Source organism: Gobius niger (genome assembly GCF_951799975.1).
Source record: "Gobius niger genome assembly, chromosome: 1".
Lineage (NCBI taxonomy): Eukaryota > Metazoa > Chordata > Actinopteri > Gobiiformes > Gobiidae > Gobius > Gobius niger.
In genome coordinates this window covers 73,508,973-73,515,799 of record NC_136852.1, presented here as the reverse complement: position 1 = coordinate 73,515,799, position 6,827 = coordinate 73,508,973, and positions in this window count along the sequence as shown.

The window sequence follows — 6,827 nt, the reverse complement described above, 5'->3', positions numbered from 1 at the left end:
GCGCTGACGCTTCGGCCGCCGGCAGAGGGCGCTGTTGGGCTCTATACAAATGGTTTTCCAAGGCCTATGCAAAATAACAAATATACAGTATATATAAGTACATATATAAATATATTTTTTAAATGATAGTGGTTATTTTTTACTTAGATTATTATGCGTTTTAATATTTTTCGTATTTTTTTCGTACGGCAAAGTAAAGGGCTGATCAAACAAGTGAAAATTTTAAATTTAATGTTATCTCAATTAAACGGGTATATCTTGCATGTAGCTTAATCATTCTCTATGTCACATAAATTTTCAAAAATAAAATACTGAAATATCCTTAAAAATTACAAGCAAACAACAGGGCATGTTATAGATAAAGACGGCATCTCGTCATAGAAGGGGGCGTGGCTTCGCCGAGGGGGAAAATAGAATCTTTAGAGCAGGGGTGTCCAAACTTTTTTTCATGGGGGGCCGCATATTGAAGCGTACACGGGGTGAAGGGCCATAGATCAGTGGTTAGTGCCGCAAAACCTTCGACTAGCAGAGGTTTGTGCCCCATACCTCTATTTAAGCTTAAAACCTTCATGCCAGCTCAGTCTCACAGTAAAATGTTAGCTGTTCGGTTAGAATTGTATAGAATTATTACATTTCAGATACAAAGGTCCATCTCTGGTGATGTGTACCGATACAGCAAGAGGCCGAGGGCCACCGTAAATTGGTCTGAGGGCCGCATTTGGCCCCCGGGCCGCACTTTGGACACCCCTGATATAGAGAAAAACAATTTCCACTGTTTTTTGCCATTTTCTGGTGGAATATGAACTTATTTATCACATAAATAAAGTCAAGTGTAAATCGGGCCCACATGGATATTTTCTCACTGCAGATTGTTCAGTAGAAGTGAAAAAAGGCAGTCCTAGCTAGCGCTAGCTAACCGTTAGCATTGGCCCGATGCTAACATGTAGCATCATGTTAGCATTCTCCGTTATTTATGTATTTATGGGCTGTAGAAACACTTTTATCCTTCCCATGTCTTTGTATCTTTATTTAGTAGAAACTATATTCATAATTCAGCATTTGTTAAAGTAGTTTTTGAATAATTAGAGAAACTTTAGATTTTTCTCCAAATTGTTTTCCCCCTTAACGGCTTTCAAACATGACCATATATGGGCGATTCCAGAGGTGCTGTCTGTAGCTACACGTTTGTTAAGGGGTGACGTCAAAGCTCTACTTCCGGGTTCGTAGATATGCGAGAAACAAAAAATATATATAAAAAATAAATAAATAAATAAAAAGAATAAATAAATAAAAAATAAATAAATAAATAAAAAATAAATAAATAAACAAAAAATAATACAAATATAAATAATAATAATAAATAAATAAAAAAAAGATGTGCGAGAAACTACAAAAACTCTTTAAAACCACAATCACTATTTCTGAAACTCCACAGAGAGTTACTGAACAGACTTATTTATCAGGCCCATGAGCCAAAAATGCTGAACCTACTTCTATAAAAGTAATATTTACCAAAATTGGTACTTCCGGTTTAGCAGAGATAAATGCTAGCGGCGCAGCAGCTACGCTAACCCCAGTGACTTTAGTAAATTATCCTTTTTTAGCAGTATTTTTGTCTAACGCGTCTGAGAAATAAGCAGGTTCTGTAACTTTCCGTTGAATTTCTGAAATATTGAAGAGTTTTTTATGTTTTTTTTCTCGCATATTTGCCGGTCTGCGAGTACCCGGACGCGGAGGTCGTGACGTCACACCTAACATATGACGTCACGGCAACGCTTAAACAGGCAGCAACCTCCCTCTCTCTTGGTACAGCAGTGTTTGTTCGTTTCTTTGCTTTTTTCTGCAAACATAATGTGTAGTTTCTGGATACGTTTGTAACATCTGTGTTTTTGTGAAGTTCAGTGGATTTTTTTTACTGCAGAGTTCGTACGAGCCATGAAGTAACAGTTTTTTTTTTTAAGTAAACAAACAGCAGCTTATGGAGTTCGGGAATGTGCTGTCATATCGCTAAGCATTATGGGATTAGCAGCAATTGTAAATTAAAGGAGATTTTAAATGTTGAAATACTGCAGTTATTGTTCACATTAAAACACTTAAACACCACAGTGAGTTAGATGTTTTTACCTGCAGTGACTCTGCAGCTAACGGAGCTGTTCCACGGCTTTTTCCTCCACTTTTTCTACTGTTTTTAGCTAATGTTAGTCAATGGAAATGTATGCTAACAGCTGCAAAGATGGCCGATCTCCATGGTAACTGTGTGGACTTTCCCGAACTCTATGAGCTGAAGACATTTGAGACGTACAAATTTCTTCTTGATACTGAAGAGGCACCAAGAGCCCCCACAGCTGCAGCACAGGGGAGGAGTCACAGGAGGAGCTACAGGAAACAAGGAAGGGACAAACAAGGAGGTATCTGGGCAAGACTGACGACTGTTCTGACCTAATGGAAAGTTCGCTGGAGAATAAAACAGATGAACTGCTACGCTCTTCAGGAGATGGTGAAAGACTGGTGTGGAGCGGAGGGAGCGGCGAAGGAGGAGCTGACCAGTGCAGGACACCACGCTTATATATTATTATATAAAATGCGCTCGGTTTAACACAAGGGTGAAGAGGTTAAAGAGGGGGTGTTATGCTTTTTTCAGTCACATAGCACCAGTCTATATCACACTACAATGATGAGCAAACCTTCTGTTGGTCTGTAAATGCAGTAAATTAGAATAACTGCCTTGTATAAAATGTCTCTCTCAAAATGGCTGTAGTGAATGTCTTGAAATAGGCCTCTGTATCTTTAACCCCTTAACTCCCGCCTGAACCGAGAGGATCTTTTTCCTCACGTCCATCATTTTTTTGTTGGGTATTCAACTCATTTTTGTAATTTTTTTGTAATTTTGTTTTTTTAAATTTTTCATCAAATTTTGTTTTGTTTTTGGTCAATTTTTTGTCACATTTTTGTAATTTTTTTAATCACATTTTTTGCTATTTTTTTGTCACATTTCTGTCATTTTTTCGTCAATTTTTTATTACATTTTTGTCATTTTTTATTCAATTTTTTGTCAATTACTTGTGACATTTTTGCCACTTTTTCATGAATTTTTCGTCACTTTTTTGTCACATTTCCATCATTGTTTTCGTCTCAGTTTCTATTTTCACAGCTTTTTTTCCTGAAGCTTTTGGACTTGGGTAAAGCCAAACTGGAGAAAATTTACTCGGTTCAGGTGGGAGTTAAGGGGTTAAGAACCTCTGAGCCTTTCCGACACGCCCCCTCCACACGCTGTCTGTGGCATCAGTGGGGAGGGGGTTCTGCTGAGGAGCAGTGGTCGGTTACTCGGCTGGTGACGAAAGCTCGGAGGCGTCTCCAGGAGGTGGGGGCGTTCCTAGGAGGACTCAGGCAAACCTATCCCTAAAATGGCCGCCATCAGAGTGTTTACAGATTACTCAAAAATACGTGAATGTGCCAAGGCAACACTTCAGGCGTGTTTTTAATGAGGGAATGACATAATAACATGATGTAAAGCTTGAAAAAGTCCATTTTGCAGAATACCCCCCTTTAAAAGCTCTTGAATTTGATCTGATCTGGCGCCTTGACTCACACATGATGTTCCCCGTGAAGGATCGGTCCGGGCTCGATGATGGCCCCGCCCCTCCGTGTTCCCGAACGGTGCTGGCTCCTCGTGAACGCTCGTCTGCAGCTCCAACGCCAGGTCTTACACTGTTACAGATATTTTTATCACCCACGGAAACGCACTGTTGGTAAATAAACACGGCATTCCACAAAGGGTCAAAGGTCAGAGTAGTATATATGGGGATATTCTGCGGGACAATGCGATACCTATACTTTTGATTGTGATGCTTTTGATGACGTCATGCATATTAACCTCTTACCCCTCCAGTTCAGCTTAACCCTTCACCCAAATCTAAAAGCTTCTCGGCTGGAGAGCGACAGTGTAATGCCTCATTTGAAAGCTAAGGCCTACAAAATGATACTAACTTTTTTGTTTTGTGTTGTCTCTGCTTTTTTGTCATATACCTCATTTGAAAGCTAAGCAGAGCCGTGGGAGGATGTGTTAGTTAGGGGGCGCTGAGGGACAAAATTTACCCCCAAAATACTTTTTCTGTGCATAAACCCTAGTTATTAACCTCTTAACTCCCGCCTGAACCGAGAGCATTTTCTCCAGTTCAGCTTTTCCCAAATCCTGTAGGCCAGTGTAACACCTCATTTGAAAGACCTACAAAACTAAATTGATCTTTTTCCTCACGTCAGATTTTTTTTCATCACTTTTTTTGTTGGGCAGTCGTCTCATTTTTGTCAAATTTTCGTGACTTTTTTGTCCCTTTTTCGTCAAATTATTCGCATTTTTTTGTCAAATTCTTATCACTTTTTCGTCCTTTTTTTCCCTCAATTTTCTGTCAAATTTTTCTCACTTTTTTGTCAAATTTTTGTCCATTTTTGTAAATTTTTTGTCACTTTTTTGTCAATGTTTTCTCACTTTTTTCACATTTTCATCCTTGTTTTCGTCTCAGTTGTGTCGCCATTTTCACACCTTTTTTCCAGAAGCTTTTGGATTGGGGTAAAGCTGGAGAAAATGTGCTCGGTTCAGGTGGGAGTTAAGGGGTTAATATTGCCTGCAGTTCACAAACTGTCCACGAGGGGGTGCTGCAGCACCCTCAGCACCCTGGGTTCCCATTGCCTTGAAGCTAAGACCCACAAAATTGATATTTTTCCTCGTGTTGTTGCTGTGTTGTGTCACCTTTTTTGTCACATTTATTATAAATTTTGGTTGACTTTTTGTCACATTTTTTTTGAGTTTTTCTCACATTTTTTTTTACATTTTTGCTCACTTGTTGGTTGAGTTTTTCTCAAATATTTGTTCAGTTTTTGTCATTTTTTTGTTGCGTTTACATCCTTGTTTTCTTCTCATTTTTTGTGGCTTTTTGGTGCTTTTTCCCAAGAAGCTTTTTGATTTGGGTAAAGCCAAACTGGAGAAAATGTGTTCAGTTCACGTGGGGGTTGTGAGGTTAACCTTGTTCTTAAATAAATTAGTGAATAAATGATCCCAGACTGACTAAAATGTGTCATTTATCTGTGACTTCATTTACATTTAAATGAAGAAGAAACCACAGTCCTGTTTCAAAAGGAATGAATCAACCACAAATTAATCTTGAGTATAATTTTTTTTTTAAACTATCAATAAAAATCTATATTAGTGTGACGGTGTTTGGCCCCAGTGCTGCCCTCTACTGTTCTGAATTCTTCATCATTATTGCCTCCATGGAGCGCTGCCTCGTTAACAGTGTGGGGGGGAATACTTTGAAATTGTATTTAGTGACTGAATATTGAAACTTGCCTTAAAAAGTATTTTGTAACTTTGTCAGACACTTCTGATACTTTTAAAATATTTAACACGACATGCATTCCTTTTTCTGTGTGGAGTTTGCATGTTCTCCCCGTGTCTGCGTAGGTTAGTGGTAGGTTATAAAAACATGTACAACAGGTGAATCCTCCAGCCAGGTGTTTCTGACCACCAGCCTGGCTCCACATCATGGAGACGGTCCCCGAGCACCGGCCCAGGCTGGAGCTCACGGCTCCTACAGGACGCCCAGAGACACTGAGGACGGGTCAAATGCAGAGAACTAATTTCTCTACAGAGATTAATACAGTATAAGTTAAAGGATCTGTATCCTGCTATTTTAGCCATTCCAAAGTTAAGTATAGGCATTTATATGATATATTGTACCTCTACCGCTATGGAGCACTCATTTTTGTGATAAATATGAGTGTTTTCTGGAGGTATTTTTCAAACCCGGAAGACACAACGCTTCGATTCAGTAAACTCCGCCCCCTCTCCCCGCACATACTTTACCGTATTATAAATAAACAGCAATAAGTGAAGATACTTCACGATGCAGTTATAAGTAGTTGACATCTGCAACACAGCTTCATAAATGGCTAACACACATGCTAATATGCTAACACACATGCTAATATGCTAACACACGTTTGGACTGACTCACTGCTCTGGTCCATCGTTGTTTAGTCCCATAATGTAAACAGCGATGGACCAGAGCGGTGAGTCAATCCAAATGTGTGTTAGCATATTAGCTTGTGTGTTAGCATATTAGCATGTGTGTTAGCATATTAGCATGTGTGCTAGCCATTTATGAAGCTGTGTTGCAGATGTCAACTCCGTATAACTGCATCGTGAAGTAACTCCACTTATTGCTGTTTATTTATAATACGGTAAAGTATGTGCGGAGAGAGGGGGCGGAGTTAACTGAATCGAAGCGTTGTGTCTTCCGGGTTTGAAAAATACCTCCAGAAAACACTTATATTTATCACAAAAATGAGTGCTCCATAGTGGTAGAGGTACAATATATCATATAAATGCCTATACTTAACTTTGGAATGGCTGAAATAGCAGGATACAGATCCTTTAACGTATAACTGAACTTAACTTGATATTTGAAAGTAACTATCTAAATACTCTCAGATGAGAGTGTAATTTTATCAGAATACAGTTACTCAAAATGAGTAGGCTATTCCACAACACTGTTTAATGAGAGCCTTGTATATTGTGATTATTTTGTATTATTATCATTATTCCCTATAGTTTATTATTGAGTTGGACAAGCCAGGATTCTATGGCCGCATTAGTGCAGCTGTGAAAATGAAGTTGTTTCTGCTAAAGTTATGAGACAGTTTGACTTTAAAAGCATCTGTGAGAACCGAACACTGCCTGAAGCTCCTCTCCTGAAGCCCCATCCTGCTCCTGCTGGGCCCACAGATCCACGCGGGGCTGTCTCTTTCTGAGGGGGCGTGACAGGATGTGA